We start from the raw sequence: 20942 nt of genomic DNA, 5'->3' as shown, positions 1-20942 counted from the left end.
TTTTTTATTTTACTCCTTGTTTTAGATGTTTCTGAAAGTGAATAAACTAAAAATTTATCCTGATTTCCTCTCAGTACATATGTATTTGGATTTATAATGTATATTAAGATGTGTCACTAGGATGCTTAGGAAATTTTTTATCACTTTGAAACAGAAAAGATAATTAGATCCAGATCTCCATTTATTCCTTAGTATTTTCACATTACAAAACATTTTGTTTTGTTTCTGAAACCCAGGATTTTTAAACATCATCATCATCATAACAAGAACTCTTGCATTACTGCATGTTTACCTCATTGGCAATACACGGGCATTGTTCTCTGCACTATTCTCCATTTTTCTCTCATTTTATCTTCTCAGCAATTCTCTGGGGTTGGCGCTCACTTTCCAGGGAGGAAACGTGTCAAGGTCATACAGCTGGCAGATAATGGAGTTAACATTTAAACCTAGGCACTCTTGGCTTGAGCAGTTTTTGAATAAGGAATAGAGAATTCCCCATGATCACAATTCTAGTGCTAGACATTTATCCTTGTCAGCCTTCCTGAAGTATTTTAATTACTTTGAGTCTCATTCTTCTAACTGTGTAGATGGTAGATATAGATGAAATCTTTGTGTTTTTAAACTGTTACATCAATTAGAACGTATCTTAAAAATGGTATTGAAAACCATTGGTAAACCTCAGACATCGTTTTTGCCATCATTTTATTGGCCCCCTCTTTCTGTGTCAGAGCACCTAGGAGGTAGCAAGGCCCTACTGCCTGCTCACATGAACCTGTTAATGTACAACGTTCAGGCCCAAGAAGTATTTATGTGTTTGAGATTGGGGGTGGGTATGGGGAAATAACAGTTTTAGAGCATTAGGAAATAATCAAACATAATGACTCTATTCCTGTTACATTTCACTGATTCCAGTTTTTGGCACACTGCAACAGCATTGCCTGCATTTCCTGGTGACTTAGAATTTCTGAGACTTTCTCACTGAGCTGAAAAAGTCTAATTAAAAATTGCTAGTGTTCCCAGGTTATAGCCCAAGTTACAGCTTGTTCTCCCTGCTGGCAAAATCTTAGCCTATGAGCATCTGTTTTCTTACTTTTGGACTCCCACTACCATCAAGCAATGGTATTTTTGAGCCTGACAGTTTTGACTGAGGAGTTGGAGGACATATGGGCCTAACACAGGTGATTGGGTGATCCTCTTTTCTGAAATGGTAAGCACAAAGGAAGAAGCAGGTTTGGATTGAGGATTGGAAATAAACATTTCTGATTTGGATATGTGAAGTTTGAAATATCTATTAGATATTCTTGTCTCTGGATTTCATGGAAGATGTGGGAATTATTTGTACATAGATGTTATTAAATCTATAAGACTAGATGGGATGATTCAGAAAATGAATTTGATAGAGAAGAGAAGACAATTGATGTCTGAGCCTTGGAGTCTGCCAGTGATGAGAGTTTGGGAAGAGGACTGAGGATCGCTTATAGCTTCCAACTCTTCTCTCAGAAATATAAATGCCTTTAGCAGAGATGGGTCCAGGTAGCTCTTGACTTTCATTTAAGGATCTTCATTTTAGGCTAAGAAAAGGCCACTCAGGTAGAGACTAGAGAAAATAGCAGGAAATGAAGTTCCAGGCATACTCATTAGGTTTTCCCTTCCCTGAACTCTCCCCCACTAAACCACCACTTCCTTGACCTTACCCTTCTTTTCCTTCTCTTGTGGGTTTCTGTTTTTCAGTCTTGGGGAAATTTTCTGTTTTTCTGATTACAGCTTAGGTTTTTGTAAGGCTGCAGTATATTTTAGAACATTATATAGCTTTAATTTGTAATAACATTAACCGGATTTTGTCATCTTTGTAGTTGGGAACTTTTTGCAGTGTAGGAAAGAATTAAGCATATATCCTTGATCTCACTGAAAATATAGCAGGGTGTTTCTGTGTTCCTTTCCTGCTTAGATTATTAAAATGGTCTTCCTTTTCCCTTTCCTTTTCAAATATGTAGGACCAGGCAGCTTTATTTGCATAACCTCGGGACATTTCCCCTTCTGTGGAAGGCATAACTGTAGAATTCATACCTTACTTTGGCTAATTAGCAAATCCAAAGCTCTTAGAGGAAACATTTGTTTCCTTTTCCCCTTTGGAATTCTAGAGAATGAATTGATTAATAAAGTCAAATTTCTTTTGCTAATTATCTGAAGAGAATTTTTTTGAATGACACCCATTCAGTGTACTGAGTCTTTGCTACACATTGCTATACCTCCCTTTTTGGTTCATAATTGATAGAATTTTATGAAAGATTTCATTTATGGCCAGGCGCAGTGGTTCACTTCTGTAATTCCAGCACATTGGGAGGCCAAGGCGGGCGGATCACGAGGTCAAGAGATCGAGACCATCCCAGCCAACGTGGTGAAACCTGTCTCTACTAAAAATACAAAAATTAGCTGGGTGTGGTGGCATGTGCCTGTAGTCCCAGCTACTTGGGAGGCTGAGGTAGGAGAATCGCTTGAACCTGGGAGGCAGAGGTTGCAGTGAGCTGAGATTGTGCTGCTGCACTCAAGCCTGGTGACAGAGCGAGAGTCCATCTCAAAAAAAAATTTTTTTTTCATTTATTATAGGCTTGCTATAATAAATTATAGTAAGGTATAGGAATAATTAATGCACAGGTGCACAGGAATGTGCAAGGTAGGTAGACTGTATTGAATGAACAGTTTATTCTCTATAAACAACTCATGAAACCAAGATTAACTTGGTAAAGGGATTCATGTGTTCTGCTTAGAGAAAAATAAGCATGTCTTTATAATTCATGATTCTTTTTTGAGGTCAGTATTTTGACTGAAGCAAGACCTCTTGCCATTCTTTTTATGTCTTTCTTGTATGTGATGACAACCTGTTGTCTTAAAAAAAAATTCTTTAAGCTCCAAACCAAGGAAACGTAAAGAAAACATTTGGATAGTCACTTATACTTTGAAAGTTTTCATGGACAACTATAGATCAAAGGACTGAAAAGAAAGCCCCTTCAAAGATGGTCTAGTTTATTATTTCACCTCTAACCAGAGTAATCCTTAAAATGCCCTGGTAAGATGGGTATAGCTTCCTTTATTTTAAAGGACACAGCCATAGCTTACCTCAGAATTCTGTTTGGAATTTAATAGCCATCTCTGCCTGAAACAACTCCTTGATTTTTGCCCTAAATCCCATGGCTTACAATTTAAGACCATTTCTTATTGTGGAGAGGATGAAGCATAGCCACCTGCTACCGTGTCATTATCAGTCTTTGTGAATCAAAGAATAGTAAGGCTTGAGGGACTCTTAGAGCTTATTTGACTTAACAGTTTTCATAATGCTAGATTCCTCTCTGCTTCAGTACTTTTAGTGATACAATCTCCTACCATTAAGTAGTTCTAATTAGCAGCAAGTTAATTGTACTTGAAAATCAATAAATTGTTTCTTTTCTAGGCTCATGGTTCTGTCTCTCTGAACCCTTTTTCCTAAGACTACTTCTTAATTTTTCCGAACGTCACCTTTGTTTTACTCTTCTAAACCACCTCCAAGTAAGTGATAAGGGTCTGACTTCTCTCAATATTGTCTCTCTCTCTTTCTCTTTATTATTTTAGTTGTGAACTGATGAGTGTGATTCAAAAAAAAAAAAAATCAATCTATGGAAATTGAACAAAACTTAGTTTGTGCTTTGGGAGAGGAGAATTCAGTTCTGGAAATGACAGTAATGTTTCAGGAAAATTATAGCTTTGGAGTAGTACTTTGTAGTTAAGTAGCACCTCATACTTTCAAAGAATGCTCATATTCATGATCTCATTTAGTCTGAACAGACACCCTGTGTGTTGGGTATGGCATATATTATTGATCTAGTTTGACAAAACTAAATCTCAGTGAGTAAGTGATTGGCCTAAGTTCATAAGGTCTGATAGAAGCAGACATCTCTCATCCTTGCAGTCTATTGTCTCCTGTGTTTATCCTATGTTTATTTAGTCTGTATCTCTGACAGTGGTTAGAGAATTGGGTGAGAACTTCCAGGGAGAATAATGTAGATTCCATTTGACTGGAGGGATTATTCATCATCCCAGTGTGACTCATTCCCAGGGAGTAGCTTTACATCTTTGAGAGTCTGCTGACAGCCTGCATTATGTGTGTTGGCCACCCTAGGGTACCGATGTATTGGCAAGTCCACTTTGGTCTAATACTATCAAGCCCATGCTGCAGCCTCCACACATCCTATTCAATTATCAATTGGTAAAGTAGATAATTAACTCTGATGCTGGGGAATACCACTAGCTACTCTACATTGACCTTTCTTACATGCAGCTTAGTATTACTAAGATTGATGAGGATCAGATACTGTTTTAGTCCATCTGTGTTGCTATAACAGAATACCTGAGACTGGGTAATTTATAAATAATAGAAATTTATTTTCTCACTGTTCTGGAACCTAGACAGTTCAAGACCAAGGCATAGGCAGGTTTGGTATTTGGTGAGGTGTCGTTCCTCATTGATGACACCTTGTTTCTGCATCCTCACCTGGTGGAAGGCAGAAGGCAAAGACAGCAAGAGAGAGCAAGGGAGCTCTTTGAAGCCTTTTTTGCTGTAGTGGCATTAACCCATTCATGACGGTGAACCCCCATGACTTAATCACTTCCAAAGAGCCCCTCCTCTTAATACTGTCACATTGGGGATTAAATTTCAACACATGAATTTTGAGTGGGATGCAACATTCAAACCAAAGCAGATACCTAAGCTAATATGGTGTTAAAATTAAGTTTACACACCCTTGTGCACTCTTGGTAGGAATGTAAAATGGTTCAACTGCTATAGAAAACAGTATGGTAGGTCTTCAAAAATTAAAAAATAGCATTATCATATGAGCCAACAATTCCACTTCTGAATATTGAACTCTGGCACATGAATTGTACTTTAGACTTGGTCTCAACTTGAAGCAAGCCTTTTGTCCCTCACCTCCATCAGTCATTGGTTATGGGCTGCTAGGGTTGGGGGTGTGAGGAAGCTTTAGGCTAGGGGAGTCCCTGAAGGAGAGGGTGGCTATGAGCCATTAGCACCAAACACTCACAGTAGCCTGTATGTGAGTCCACTGGCCAGGTGGAAGGGATGCAGGCAGGACACCCGTGGAAACCATCAATCACAAACTTGTTGGAGAAATGGCTGATTCCAGATCTGAAACAGAAAATATAGAATGAGCTTGGCACGTCTTGTCAAACCAGAAAGTAAGGAAGCATCAAAGACTACTGGGATCATGTCAGGACCAGGACTAAACTGGGAGAGGCTCCTACTGCTCAATCAATAAGAATAATGATCATGGCAGATTGAAATACATCCATATATTCAAAATCTATGAATCTATGATATTGTTTAAAACCATCTTATTGGTGACTTTTGGAGAATGCTAGGGAACTAACTCTTTTTTTTCTAAAAAGTGGTAAAGGGAAAGAAGCAAGCATTTTCCTGTCTTTGCTTTAAGGATTATTATACATGGTAATCAAATTGTTGTTGAAGGAAGAAGGAATGATGAAATTACAATTTCACCATCTTGCAAGCCCTGATAAAATAACGAACCTAGACACATTGATGACTGCTAATACACGAGAGACAACCATACATATGCGTCTCCTGATGAAAGTATACAAAAATATTTAAAGTATTCTTGCTAAAAAATTGAACGTAAATCAGATCAAATTGCTAGTTGTAATTATAGATTTACATAAAATACAGGTGACAGAGGAATATATTAAATGATAAGGTGAAGATAGTGAAGATACATTTAGGATTTAGCAAAGTTGCGGTGTGGGAAACTCTAAAACAAATACCCCCAGTTTCTTTGACAGATTATAAGAAAAAATGTGGGAGTGATAGTCTATACATGAAAAGAGACTTAAAAGAGCTACCAACCAAATGTAACATGTATGCCTTATTTGGGTAAATAAACTGAATATAAAAAAGTAGAAAGTGGGGGAAATATGAACAATGAATTTTTTTTTTTTGAGACAAGTTCTCACTCTGTCACCCAGGCTCCAGTGCGGTGGCAAAGTCATGACTCACTGCATCGTCAACCTCCTGAATTCAGGTAATCCTCCTGCCTCAGTCTCCTGAGAAGGTGGGACTATGGATGTGTGCCACCATGCCTGGTTAATTTTTAAGTTTTTTTGAAGAAACATGGTCTTTCTTTGTTGCCCAGGCTTGGATATTTAATGATATTAAGACACTTATAAAAATACTTTAGATTGATAATGGTATTTTGATTTCAAATAATCCTTATCTTTTAGAGATGCATACTAAAATATTTAATAATGAAGTAAAATCCCTCAGATTGGTTTTAAAATCATCTGGTGGGGTAGGGCAGAAAATGTGGATAGGGGTATAGTTGAAATAGCACTGACCAGGAAATAGTGATTGTTAAAGCTGGGTGTGTAAATGGCAGTTCTCTATACTTTTCCTTTGTTGTATAAGCATAAAATTTTCCATAATGAAAGGTTTAAGAAGTTAGATAAAAGAAACAAACCTTTACTTGAAGTTTGCATCGTCGACATTTTTGTTTTCCATAGAGCAAGCCTAAATTTTTGGTAATAACATTTTGAGATTTTAGATATTGTGTTTAGAAAGGCAGAAGGTGGAAATATTGTTCCTGTGGCCATCTTCTGATTTCTTTTTATTTCTTTTTTTCTGTTAACAAAGAACTGTTTGCTTATTTGTTGACTTTTTACTTAGAACATTTGACAAACCATATTAGTAAGTGATGTATAAAATGTACTTATTATTTAAAACTTAAATAATATAAAATAGACAAGGAATTATATAGGCATATTCTTCTGTTTTAAAATCTACAACTGATTTTTTTCCCCCCAAGACTGCTGTTTTTGTTCTTTGCTGATTTATTGGTCTGAGACTAGAATCATCATCAAAATAAAACTGACCTTAAAGACAACATGGGCTGGGTGCTGTGGTTCACAACTGTAATCCCAGCACTTTGGGAGGCTGAGGTGGGTGGATCACCTGAGGTCAGGAGTTTGAGACCAGCCTGGCCAACATGGTGAAACCCCGTCTCTACTAAAAATATAAAAATCAGCTGGGTGTGGTGGCATGCGCCTGTAATTCCAGCTACTTGGGAGGCTGAGGCAGGAGAATCAGCTTGAACTGGGGAGGCAGAGGTTGCAGTGAGCCGAGATCGCGCCACCTCACTCCAGCCTGGGTGACAGAGGAAGGCTGCATCTCGGAAACAAACAAGCAAACAAACAACAATAACAACAACAACAACAACAAAGCAACATGCTATCACATTGCTTGACTTCGTCTTGCTGAAATTCAAACGATAGCTATTCTAACAATTTTTTCTTAGTAAGTGGAATTCTTTCATTTTAGTGTTACTTTATTCCAGCAGATTACACATATATCTTTTCACAGAGGTCATGAAATTTTGATGATGGCTAAAATGCAAGATATTGAGTTGCTTAATCGATTTGAGTTAATCTTTAATATTGACATCACATGCCATTATGTGACTCTGCTCAGGAGATACCTTTCCAGTGGTGGATTATTTGCTTTCATTTTGTTGCTCATACTTTTAATTTTCTGTTACTAAATAGGGAGGCAAGCCAGTGATTTATACATTTCTAACTCTGTTCATAGCTTAATTAAGAAAGTTTGAAACTATCCTAAGTTAGGATGCTTTAGAATTACCTGTGAATTTTATTTATATATTAGTCTTATTAGAAATAGGCATTGTTAATTGAGAATGGAGTGTAATTTTTAGCTACTTTGCCAAACACAATAAAAATACCCCATTTACTTTCTCCAAAACTGGATAGCTGGATGTGGATATCTTTCAGAAGCAATGGGGTCCTTACAGGACATGTGCTTTCATGCTACTAATGTTCATAATTTGCAGCCACAGAATAATAGTTATTTTTAAGTGGCTAGCATTCATGTTGAAAATGAGTCCATTTTTCTTGGCCATCAGAATAACCATTTCCCTTGAACTATGATAATCACTTCTGACATATTGCTTTGAGCCTTTTCTCCTTCTGCATTTCAAGAAGGTTAAACATTATTGAGCATAAACCTTTGTCCCAGGAGTTCAGAAGGGCAAAAATTACACATTCAACCTGAATATATACTTTAAAGTGGATTTCTGTGTTCATTCAGCTCTTGCAGTTTTAACCAAGAAGCGTCTGAAAAATCGTTAGCCAAGTTTCTTGTGCACGTGCCACCCCCTCCCTTTATTTGGTGCTTTTTTTGATCTCTGTGAAGCTAAATATTAGACACCCATTTAATAAAATGTGAATGAGTTAGGCTTGAATTCTTCCACTAATGGCAAATTACAGAAATTATGATTTTTTTTTACCAGTAAAGAGAAACCACTTGGATTAAATTTTTAGATTGTTGATCTTTTGAGTTGTACTATTTCTTGTTTTTAGGAGTAAAAGGCTGAATACGGTTGGAGAATTTTAGAATTCTGTGGCCTATGGCTTGCTCTTTAAAACTTGGATTTTTCAAAAACAAAAAAATAAACTTTTGAGTTTAAAGATGGGAAATGGGGTGGGAAGATCAGTCAATTGGATGTCAGGCATTGTCTGATTCTTTTATCAGTTACTTGCTTTATATTCTGATTTTCACTTGTTCTTTTATTTCTTTGTTGTTGTTGTTGCTTTTTTTTTGAGATGGAGTCTCACTCCGTCACCCAGGCTGGAGTGTAATGGCGTGGTCTTGGCTCACTGCAACCTCTGTCTCCCGGGTTCAAGTGATTCTCTTGCCTCAGCCTCCCGAGTAGCTGGGACTACAGGTGCATGCCACCACACCTGGCTAATTTTTGTATTTTTAGTAGAGATGCGGTTTCACTATGTTGGTCAGGTTGGTCTTGAAATCCTGACCTCATGATCTGCCCCCATTGGCCTCCCAAAGTGCTGGGATTACGGACGTGAGCCACCATGCCCGGCCTTATTTCTTTAGGTATATATAACTTTGAGAAAGACAGTATTTTATGTTATTAGGGACTATACTAAGTGTTTCATTAATCGATATTTAAAAATATCTTTCACTAATTATGGAACCAGATAAGTTGAAAAACCGAAAAGTACTGCTTTCTTTTCTTCTTCTTCTTCTTCTTTTTTTTTTTTTTGAGACAGAGTCTTACTCTGTCATCCAGGCTAGAGTGCAGTGGTGCGATCTTGGCTCACTGCAACCTCCACCTCCTGCCTCAGGCTCCCAAGTAGCTGGGATTACAGGTGTGTGTCACCATGCCTGGCTAATTTTTGTACTTTTAGTAGAGACAGGGTTTTACCATGTTAGCCAGGCTGGTCTCTAACTCCTGACCTCAAGCGATCTGCCCGCCTTGGCTTCCCAAAGTCCTGGGATTACAGCCATGAACCACTGTGCCTGGCCTAATATACTGCTTTCTTAGAAACATACTAAAATGGTTCCTCCAAAGTAATTTCTTCATTGTAGTTCTATCTCTTATTCTGACTTTAGTAATTATAAGAATTATGTCATTTTAGAGGAAAGAGACTGTGCTTTGTGTTCTAAACCTTAGCCCCAGGGAATTATAAGATTTCGATACATTTTTAATAATGAATCTCTAGACTATTTTATTTTTCTGAAGAGTTATTGCTTAACTTTTGCTAAGAGAAAATTGTAAGGTGAGAAGTCGGAGTAAAGATTGGATAAAAGGAAAATCATACGTTCTGTTATTGTGATGAATTAACAAGTTGGGTTGTATGTTACATATCCAAAGTACCTTTCTGGATACTCTTTTGAAAGTTATCTATTCATTGTGGGAATAGAAATTTTAAAAATGTCTTTATCATATGCTACAATAGCACCTACTTTAGTAATGGGCTAGACCCAGTTTAATTTTGCTTGAGCTACGACTTAAACCTGTTAGCAAATGTAAGCACTATCATGGAGGGTCTAAGAGTGTGCATTCTGGAACTATAGAGCCTAATGTGAGTTTAAATTTTGGTTTCAGCACTTACCAGCTCAGTGCCTTTAGGCAAGTGAGTTATTTAGTTTCTCTGTGGCTCAGGTTCCTCCACTTTAGAATGGGGGTCATAACTTTATAGTGTTATTGTGTGGATTAATCTATTTATAGATTTGAGTAAGCAAGAAAATTTAACCATGGTACACTACTTAATTCAAGAGTGAATAATATTAAGATGCAATTAACCATAATATCACTGAATATGGATTTATGCAAATATTCTGTAAGAAAGGTATAATCTTTATCTATCTCAATAGGGACTGAATAGATGATGACTATAATTAATAAACCTAGACATACCACTATATGCATGTTACTTGGAACTATTAAGATAAATGCGGTAAGATATGTAGAAAGTTGAAAGTGGTTGTGTCTGAGAAGGTGGGAAGAAGAGCCAGGGGACCACAATTTTTGTGTATAATCTATTTATTAATTCGAGTGCAAAGAGAAATTAAATGTATTCTTCCTCACCAATCACCATTTAACTCACTCTCTACTCCTAAGGAAAAACTCAAGGCAGGTGCCACAGCTTTACTGGTGATTCTTAGATAATAGAAAGTCCTTGGGTCACTGTCAAGCATTAAAGATTTTAGCTCCATCTAATAATAATGTAACTCCAGTCTGGCCTCATGAATTATTACAACTTCATATTCAACGTTAATATTTTTTCCCTTCTCTCAGCTTGACAGAGATTCAGGCTGCAGTGGCAAAGGACATGGTTGGTTTTTTCCTCTCTTCTCTCCTCATTTTCTCCTATACCCTCCTGTTGTTGCTTCTGACTGCTCTAGGATTGGCCAAGGAGAAAGGGGATTAGGGGACGAGGGCCTAGTTTTGCACAGCCCTTATAGTTATGACCTGGCAGTTGGTGTCCTCTAAATGTGTTGTAGTTACTTTCGTCTGGGAAGAGTCTTTTCTTTGCTTGTGTATTCCTGCCTTGGTCTTCTGAACTTCTGATGGTTCACCCCCTCTATTTGGTCCCTCCTTCCATTCACAAAGTCCTCTTGGATAGGAACCCTTTGAATAGGAGCTTAAACTAGCTCCCTCTGTCCTTGGGTCCATGACAGACCTCCCAAAATCATGTGCCATGGAGGGGCAGCTCAATGCCAAGCAGATCTTTTATTCTGGCGACAGTCTTCACCTTTAGAGTCTTTTGGTGAGAGTCATATTCTAGTCACATGGTCCTTAAACTCCAGGGGAGACATGTTTTGCCCTTCAAGCCCTCTCCCTTGATTTAAGGCATAGGATATGCACACCAACCTCTCTTCTAGGAGGAAATGCTCAAGGCATCAATAGCTTTCTCCAAAGCGATCTCTCCTCTTGGTTTCTGGCTTTGTCTACCTCTCTTAGAGTGGTGATGGGCTCATGTTGCTCTAATCTGTGTCACACTGACTTAACATGGTCATCACAGATGGTTTAGCACAGGGCATTTTGTACATTTGTGGGAAAGATTTTTTTTTTTAACTTCCAATTCATTACAGGTCTGTACCTGGCCCTTTATTGCATGACTGGTCTTCAGTTCACATCACACTGGTGACGTATTATGTGAGTTCAACAGCACCTGAAATAGTCTGTTCAAGAAGACAAGTCTATTGACCAGTTGTAGTTCCAAAGCAATGTCAAATTATTCTAAAAGTCTCTAAATACTTCCAATTTCTGTATTTATCTTGTAGCAAACCAATAAAAACAGTTATCAGACTAGCATTTGTCCATGGGCATACTTGGAGTTGTACTGTTCCAACACTTTCTTTTAGGATTGGGAGATAGTGGCATTTATTGCGTTGTTCCCAGCCTATGGGATATCAGTTGAAACTAACTTAAAAAGTTCTAATTTGATATCCTGTTAGAATAGATTTTTATTAATTCCACATATATTTTTTAAGTGTTTGCTCTGTGCCACGGATCCCATAAAAATAAAAACAAATAACTAAATTTATTTATTTATTTATTTTGAGATGGAGTCTCACTCTATCACTCAGGCTAGAGTGCAGCGGCGCAGTCTTTGCTCACTGCAAGCTCTGCCTCCTGGGTTCAAGTGATTCTCCTGCCTCAGCCTCCCAAGTAGCTGGGATTACAGGTGCCTGCCACCATGCTCAACTAATTTTTTGTATTTTTTAGTAGAGACGGGGTCTCACCATGTTGGTCAGGCTTGTCTTGAACTCGTGACCTCAAGTGATCTGCCCACCTCGGCTCCCACAAGGTGCTGGGATTAAAGACGTGAGCCACTGCGCCCAGCCAAATAACTAAATTTACATTATGCTAAGAAGTGGTAAATGGTATGAAGAAAAATGCTTCAGGTAAAGGGGAAGATAGTGTTGGGGTGGGATGATGGGTTTACATTGCACAGTCAGGGAACATTCTTTGATAAGGTGACATTTGGTCAGAGCCGGGTATCTAGGTAAGAGCCTTTTAGGCCAAATGTTTTTTAGCATTATTTGCTTTTAACTTACAGGCACGTTTTACTTTGATACAATACAAGTCAATTTAAAGATGAATGGGGAAAAAATGACTAGGAGCTAAAGACATGGAAAGAGCCTTTATAAATTACCCTTTAAAGGAGTTGGCCTAAGAAGAGACGAGGAATTAAGGCAGTAAGCTAGGGAGGATATAGGATTCCGAAAGGTCTTTCATAAGATGGGAGACATTTGAGATATTTTAGGGAGAAGAAAGGGGGCCTTTTCTGGGCCTGGACAGAATGCAGGTGAGAGTAAGAGTAGAAATGGATACATTTGGGGATAGCTAGAAGTTGTTAAAGAAAAACAGTGCTGAGAACCCAGCTGATGTTAGATAGTTGACATTTGTGGAGGGATTAAGCTGCTTCATTGAGTAGTGTTTTCAAAGCACGTTTCAGCCATTTAGAATTGGGAGTTAAGGTGAATGTTTCAACTGATCCAAGATAGAGGGTGGAATTGATAGCTCTAGAGGAGGCGGCTGGGATATTGATGTCGAGAGAATGCTTGAAATGATGCATCATGAGACTTGATGAGGAAGAACAGGAAATCTTAATGGTAATCATGGGTCTGACTGGGAACAGAACATTAGAGGTCTGGATTAGCTTGAAGAGTTGTGAGAGAGCTGGAGAGCCAGAAATTGTAGGTCACATTGTTGGATTACAATGAGAGGTCTCAGAGTTGGTTCAGTACCAGGTGATGTCATCGTCCAGAATGGGGCCATGGCATGCTGGGAGAAGAGGAGAGAAGATAAAGATTATTTGAGCTCAGGAAGCTAGGAACTTTTGTGGCTGAGGTGTTGGCTGGCCCATCCACATGAATGTGGAAATCTTCCCAGATGACTACACTCAAAGTGGAGAAGAAGCAATGAGTCAGGTTCCAAAGTCCTCAGCAAATGAGGGAGTGTGGCCGGAGGCCAGACAGTGACAATTCAGGGAAAGGAAGAGAGTGGCGTCAGATGATGGTTCCTTCTGAGATTTCCATGAGACATGCAGGAGAAGCAGAAGCCTCTGCTGGAGAGATGCAGAGGTATAGAGAGCAGGCACTTAACAAATACACGTGGAATGATTAAGGTAAGACAAGCACTGGAGATGGCACTTTTGTGAGGAATTAGAGCTTCCTGACAATTAAATGAAGGTTTCAAAGGGCACCTAGAAAAGAGTTTACTAGGAGGGCAGCAGTGGAGCAGCTACACAGTAGCAAAAGGATGATAGTTTTTGAGAAAAGAGTTGCCCATGGGGCTTGAATTTGGGGTAGTATACAAGTGTGGTAGGCAGAAGTGGTGTGGTGGGTAAGTTCACCTGTACTAAGATTCCAGCAGCTCTAGGGATGAAGCCAGGGGTAGCCCCGGACAGCCCTCTGCCATTGAAACCAATAGTCTGTAGCCTTGCTCCTGGCCCGATGGTGTGTCCATTAGACACTCTGGTCTGTCCTTAGGGTCCATGAGCTCTTCAAACGCTTTTTGAGATCACTGGGACCTAAATATATATTATTGATTCCAAAATAAGAAGCTTGGAACTTAACTTTAAAAAAATCTTTAATTAAATACTAGTCATAATTTCAACTGCCTAGTTGCAATTCAACATTTGTATAATTGTGTATAAGTGAAATTTAAAATTACACAAAAATATCTTTTAACAAAATATATTTTTCGAATAATAAAAGCCCTTTCAAGCATTTAATGGAAAATGTATTGAATGTGTCTGAGTATATGTCTCACGTGATGGGATCTGTAAAACAGTGGCTCAGGGCCCTGTGAGCATCTTAAAACATCTCTGGCAGGCCGGGCGCGGTGGCTCACGCCTGTAATCCCAGCACTTTGGGAGGCTGAGGCAGGCAGATCACGACGTCAGGAGATAGAGACCATCCTGGCTAACATGGTGAAACCCCGTCTCTACTAAAAATACAAAAAAATTAGCCGGGCGTGGTGGCGGGCACCTGAAGTACCAGGTACTAGGGAGGCTGAGGCAGGAGAATGGGGTGAACCCAGGAAGCGGAGCTTGCAGTGAGCCAAGATCGCTCCACTGCACTTTAGACTGGGCAACAGAAAACAAACAAACAAACCAAAAAACAAAAACCGTATCTGGCTTAGGTTCCAAATAGAAGCTCAGTCAGGAGTTGTTCAGAAGGTTATGTGTTTGTGTGTGATTGAAGATGGTATTAGTAAAGATAACTAGGCCTTTAATGTGACCTTGTTTAGGTGGCTGAGAAAGGGATCCACTAGTCTGAGGAATCTCACCTTTCAAGGGTGTTAGTTTTGGCATCTGCTTTTGGTGATTTGGTGCTATTTTATTATATCTTCGAGATCTCTTAAATATCACATGATTTGAAATGCGTGTGGAGCGATTAGGAAGGATATTTTTCAGGCTCCTGTGGGAAAGAATGCAGAATTTGGAGTTTAAGAAATGGATTTAAACTGGAACAGTCACTTATCTCTTTTAGCCATAGTTTTCCCTTACGTAGAATGAGAATGATAGCAAAGCACATTTCATAAGATTGTTGCAGGGATTAAATGAGATAATATTTTTGAAAAGTTTTATGAGCTAATCAAAACAAATGTAGTTATGATTGATAATGGTTTTAGGTGGTGATAAGAGGGATGAAAAGAAAGTAAGATGGTGAATTCATGACACCCATTGGCTTATGTGCCACTTTCATTTATTTATTTAATTTATATAAATTTATTTTAAATTTTATTTATTGATTTTTTTTTTAAGAGATGGGATCTCGCTCTGATGCCCAGGCAGGAGTGCAGTGGTGCACTCATAGCTCTCTGCAGCCTTGAACTCCTGGGCTCAAGTGATCCTCTCACCCTGGCCTCCCAAAGTGCTGGGATTATAGGTGTGACCCATCAGATTCAACCTTGTTTTTAATTTTTATGGATACTAATAGTTGTACATATTTATGGGGTATACGGTTTTTTGTTTTGTGTTTTTTAAGAGATAGGGTCTCTCTATGTTGCCCAGGCTGGAGTGCAGTGGTCATTCACAGGTGTAAAGTATACTACAGCCTTGTATTCCTAGGTTCAAGTGCTCATCCCACCTCAGTCTCCCAAGTAGTAGGACTATAGTTATGCACCACTGAGGCTGGCTTACATGTGGTATTTTGATACAAGCATAATGTGTAATGATCAAATTGCAATTGGGATATTCATCACCTCAAACATTTATCATTCTCTTTGTGCTGGGAGACATTCCAAACCTCTTCTAGCTATTTAGAACTATACAATAAAGTATTAATCACAGCTATCCTGTATTGCTACCAAACACTAAATCTTGTTCCTTCTGAGTGTATTTTTGTACTCATTAACCAGCCTCTCTTCATCTCCCCTCTCCGCCCAACCTTCCCAGCTTCTGGTAAACACCTTTCAATTCTCTAGCTTCATGAGACCCACTATTTTAACTCCAACATGAATGAGAACAGGCAGGATTTTTCTCTTTGTGCTTGGCTTACTTCCCTTAACATAATGCCTTCCAGTTCCATCTATGTTGCTGTAAATGACAGAATTTCATTCTTCTTCATGACTGAATAATATTTCATTTTGTGTGTGTGTGTGTGTGTATATATATCACAATTTCCTTATAATTTCATCCATTGATGGACACTTAGGTTGATTTCATATCTTGCTATTGAAATGCCTCAGTACATTGGTCTGGGCAAAGATTTCTTCATTAAGACCTCAAAAGCACCGGAAACCAAATTGACAAGTGGGATAATATCAAGCCAAAAAGCTTCAGAGGAAACAATCAACAAAGAGAAGAGACAGCCCACAGAATGGGGAAAAAATATTTGCTAGCTATTCATCTGACAAGTGATTAATAACCAGAATATGTGAGGAACTCAAGCAACTCAAGAGCAAAAAAACAAATAATCTGATTTAAAAATAGGCAAAAGATCTAAATAGATATTTCCCTAAAGAAGACATACAAAGGACAAACAGGTGTATGAAAAGATGCTCAACATCACTAATTGTCAAGGAAATGCAAATTAAAACTACAATGGGATATCATCGCACTCTGGTTAAAATGTCTATTATCAAAAAGAAAATAACAAATGCTAGCAGGGATTCAGGGAAAGGAGAATGCTCGTTGGTAGGAATGTAACTTAGTACAGCCATTATGGAAAACAAAATATGGAGGTTCCTCAAAAAACTAAAAATAGAACTACTGTATGATCTAGCATATAGTAGTTCTTGCTGCTGGGTATATATCAAAAAAAAAAAAAAAAGGAAATCAGTGTATTGAAGAGATTCTGCACTTCCATACCTATTTATTTTTAAATTACTCTATCTTTCTATCTATCTGATAGGTACCTATACACCCCCACTCAAAACAAAAGCTAAGATCTTGGTAGTAACCTATGTCTAATGATAAGGTCTCTTTTTCCATTGGCCTGAATCTTCTTACTCAAGATAACCATCATTCTGAAACACATTTCATCATTCTTTTGTTTCCCTGTTCAGAGTTTTATTGCTAGTCTATTTATTCCTGAAAAGTTAATTTTTTTTTTTTTTAATTTATGTGTCTTCTTAGAGGTGGAGTCTCACTCTGTTGCCCAGGCTGGAGTGCAGTGGTGCCATCATAGCTCACTGTAGCCTCAAACTCCTGGGCTCAAAAAAGTGATCCTCCCTCCTCATCCTCTTGAGTAGCTGGGACTACAGGTATGAGCCACTGCGCCTAGCTTAAAAAGTTTAAATTTTAAAATTTTAGTTACTTTTAACTTAATAAAAAACGTTAGCATACTTTATGTAACTATTTGAAACTAACTTTTTTCACTTAATATGCTATTGCTAATAGTATTGCTAATAATATTGTTCACTATAGTTTATTTGTTTTGACTTTTGTATGACTATACCACAGTTTGCTCATTTGCTGTCTTGTAAGTGGACATTTGTTTTCAGGCCTTTACTGTATGAGTGCCTCTATGAGTTTTCTTGTACATGCCTCTTACTGTTCACGTGCAGTTTTTCTTGTGTATATGCTTAGTGGAATTACTGGATCAATTCTTAGTAGAATTGCTGGATATACATAAAAGTTCAACTTTAGGAGATAATGCCAAACTCTTTTTCAAAATATCTGCGCCAATTTATACTTTCCTCAGCCACGTCTAAGCGAGCATGAGGAGCCACGTTCTTTTCAACACATAGTAATATTAGACTTAATTTTTTTTCCAGTTGAATACATGTAATCTGTTAACCTCATTGTGGGCTTGATTTGCTACCCTGATTGTTAATGATGCCACACATCTTTTCTTTTTCTTTTTTTTTTTTTTAACTTTTAATTGTATTTATTTTAATGCTGAATTTACTCCCGTACTGTTAAGTTTTTGTTTTTTCAGTTTCTTCTGGGATATCTTTTTCTTCTAGGCAACCCCCTCTTCTGGTTTAGGAGCAATTTGTTCCTTTTCAGTAAGGATCATCTCGATGTGGCAGGCAGAGCTCATGTATGGGTTGATCCAACCACGAGCTCTGTAGGTCCAGCGACGCGTCTTAGGTGCTTTGTTCATTTGGATATGCTCAATGACCAGAGAATCTCCCTCTAGGCCCTTAAGTTCAGCATTACTCTCTGCATTTTTAAGCATGTGCAGCAAAAATTCAGCACTCTTTCTGGGCCACCGACCTTGTGTCCAGCCCCATTGCTTGGCCTGGGCACACCTGCCAACTCCAGCATTGTAACGTTGGAATGGCACACACTGTTTCTGTAAAGTGACATCTTTCAGATACTTCATGGCTTTTCATATATGCATACCCTTGATGTCCTGGGCAGTTTCATGAGTGTTCTTAAGGTGAACATGAAGATCTGAACCTCTTGATTTGCATGATTTTGTGGGGTTGTCTGGGTCAAGTGAATAGTGAACCATTTTCACAGATTACCTCAGGCCACTTAGGGGAAGAGGAAGAGCCCCACACATTTTTTCGTAGTTTATATCTTTTTGTATGTTTATTAGCCATATATGTTTCCTCTTCTGCAAAATGCCTGTCCATTTCATTTGCCATTTTTCTTGTTTGGTTGTTTGTATGTTTTTTACTGATTTGAGTGGGTTCTTTGTATATATATTCTTTGTTCACTGAATTTTAATTTATATTATTGTATTTTATTATATTTTTCATTGCTTGATATTTTTGATAATCTCTTATTCCTAACTCCTACTTTTGATACTCTTTTCCCTCTATTTAAATATATAAAATACGTTTATTTTATATGTAATATCTGATAATTAACATACCTGAAGTTTTTGCCTATGAGTTTGTGTCTATTGTTTCTATAGTTTCACCAGTGGGGCCTTGTTTCATTGTGTACTTTGTGACTTTCTTGTTGCCCAGGCTGGAGTGCAATGGCATGATCTCGGCTCACTGTAACCTCTCTCTCCCGTGTTCAAGCGATTCTCCTGCTTCGGCCTCCCGAGTAGCTGGGATTACAGGTGCCTGCCACCACCGCCTGGCTAATTTTCGTATTTTCAGTAGAGACAGGGTTTCACCATGTTGACCAGGCTGATCTTGAACGCCTGACCTTAGGTGATCTGCCCACCTCGGTCTCCCAAAGTGCTGGGATTATAGGCATGAGCCATTGTGCCCGGCTGCTTTGTGACTTTTTACCACCAACTCATTTTTTTTTTTTTTTTTTTTTTTTTTTTTTTTTTTTGCAGTTGCAAGATTTGATAGAGTGAAAACAGAGCTCCCATAAAATGGGAGAGGACCCAAGGGGGGTTGCTGTTGCCCGCTCGAATGCCTGGGTTTATGTCCTGATCACTGTCCCTCCCTCTGTGCTCTCAGGCAATAGATGATTGACTGTTTCCTTACCTCCTGTTTTTGCCTAATTAGCATTTTAGTGAGCTCTCTTTACTACCTGATTGGCCGGGTGTGAGCTAAGTTGCAAGCCCCGTGTTTAAAGGTGGATGGGGTCACCTTCCCAGCTAGGCTTAGGGATTCTTAGTCGGCCTAGGAAATACAGCTAGTCCTGTCTCACCACGAGCTCATTTTTGACTGAACTTTATCTGTGGTAATTTTTAGAGGCTAGGATTGAAGGTACATTTCTCCAGAGAGGATATTCTGTTAGTTTTGCCAGGGAAATCTAAAATAAAAAAAATCTCAGCTGGGTGCGGGTGGCTCACGCCTATAATCCCAGCACTTTGGGAGGCCGAGGCAGGTAGATCACTTGAGCTCAGGAGTTCAAGACTGGACTGGGCAACATAACAAGACGTCGTCTCTACTAAAACTCAAAAAAATTAACTGGTCATGGTGGTGGCACCTGCCTGTAGTCTCGGCTACTCGGGAGGCTGAGGTGAGAGGCTCGTTTGAGCCTGGGAGGTTAAGGCTGAGATTGTGCCACTGTACTTCAGCCTTGGTGACAGAGCGATTCCCTGTCTCAAAAAAATAAATAAACATAAAATCTCAGTTTCAGAGTTTTTCATACTGCATAGATGCTGCGAACTTGGGCTATAAAATGCACATGAGAATCAGCTTGAAGTTTTTATTTTTCTACTCTGTCCAGCCACAAGCTTGACATGGGCAAGTGTCTTTGGAATCTCAGGGTATTTTTGTTTGGTTTTCCTAGTTCATGCTTCCCTGGCTTTATTTATTTCTGTTTTTGTTTTTGTTTTTTTCACTGAGTCTCCTTTGGCTTTGTCTTTTGTCCCCTGAGCAGGTCGTCCTGCTCTTCTGTCCCCTGGGCGTCAAGTGAAACTTTAGATGAGAGGGAATCAGCCTAACATTTCTGTATTTGTGCTTTTGCTTTTCTATCGCTCTAGCCTCTAAGAATTTTTCTTATTTTCCTGCCCCTTTGCTGATTCATTTAAAAATATTTTATCCAGCATTTTTAGCTACTGTATAGCAGGCAGGTTTGTTAGGAAGTCAAGTCTGCGATATATCAGATAAACCTTTGCCTTGTTTTTGTATGACTAAAGAGACTCCCCAAAATAGGTCCCCTCAGATCAGAGCCGTATGTACCCCAAAGTTCTAGCATCCATCCCTAGAGCCACCAAAAGTTTTTTAAAAATATGTACATTAAAAAAAAAAAAATCTGTACATCATTATCAAAGTACACCAGCCATTGTCTGCCAAGACATAGCTTTTAGTCCTTATCTTTAGTATAATTTCATTTCTATGTAGGGCTGTGTAGTACAGTTAGCCAATTATTTCTCATCTCTTGGTCTTAAAGCAGATGACACAGGACCTTCATTTCCCAGAGAGGATAGAATTCATGTTTACATAGGGTATTGAGAAGTGCTGTAGTGACTCACTTATTTCAAGTCTCAAATTTCAGTACATATTTGTCATTTCTGTTAGGCCAAATCAACTTCCTAATTGCATAATGTTGTTTTATAATTTGGAGTTGAACCTAAAACCTCCAATAGAGAAAATGTTCATGGAATATTTTTATGATAAAATCAGATAAATTATTAAATAGCAGTTGTGATTGTCAAATTATTTTATTTTATTGTTGATTTATTTTATCATTGGCTTTTATTTGTTGTTTTTGGTAATTAACAACATTCTAAAAAAATGTTA

At 38.4% G+C, this 20942-nt stretch overlaps 1 protein-coding gene and 1 pseudogene across 1 annotated transcript in view; one reads left to right on the top strand and one right to left on the bottom strand.

Moving 5' to 3' along the window:
- The window catches only part of LOC112623776 (dystonin), a 485036-nt gene that overhangs the window by 59440 nt on the left and 404654 nt on the right, over nucleotides 1-20942 (top strand). The window lies entirely within an intron of this gene.
- LOC112622107 lies at nucleotides 17798-18295 on the bottom strand (annotated as a pseudogene).

The sequence above is a fragment of the Theropithecus gelada genome, chromosome 4 (genome assembly GCF_003255815.1).
Source record: "Theropithecus gelada isolate Dixy chromosome 4, Tgel_1.0, whole genome shotgun sequence".
NCBI classification, from domain to species: Eukaryota; Metazoa; Chordata; class Mammalia; order Primates; family Cercopithecidae; genus Theropithecus; species Theropithecus gelada.
This window is presented reverse-complemented; position numbering and strand designations above follow the sequence as displayed.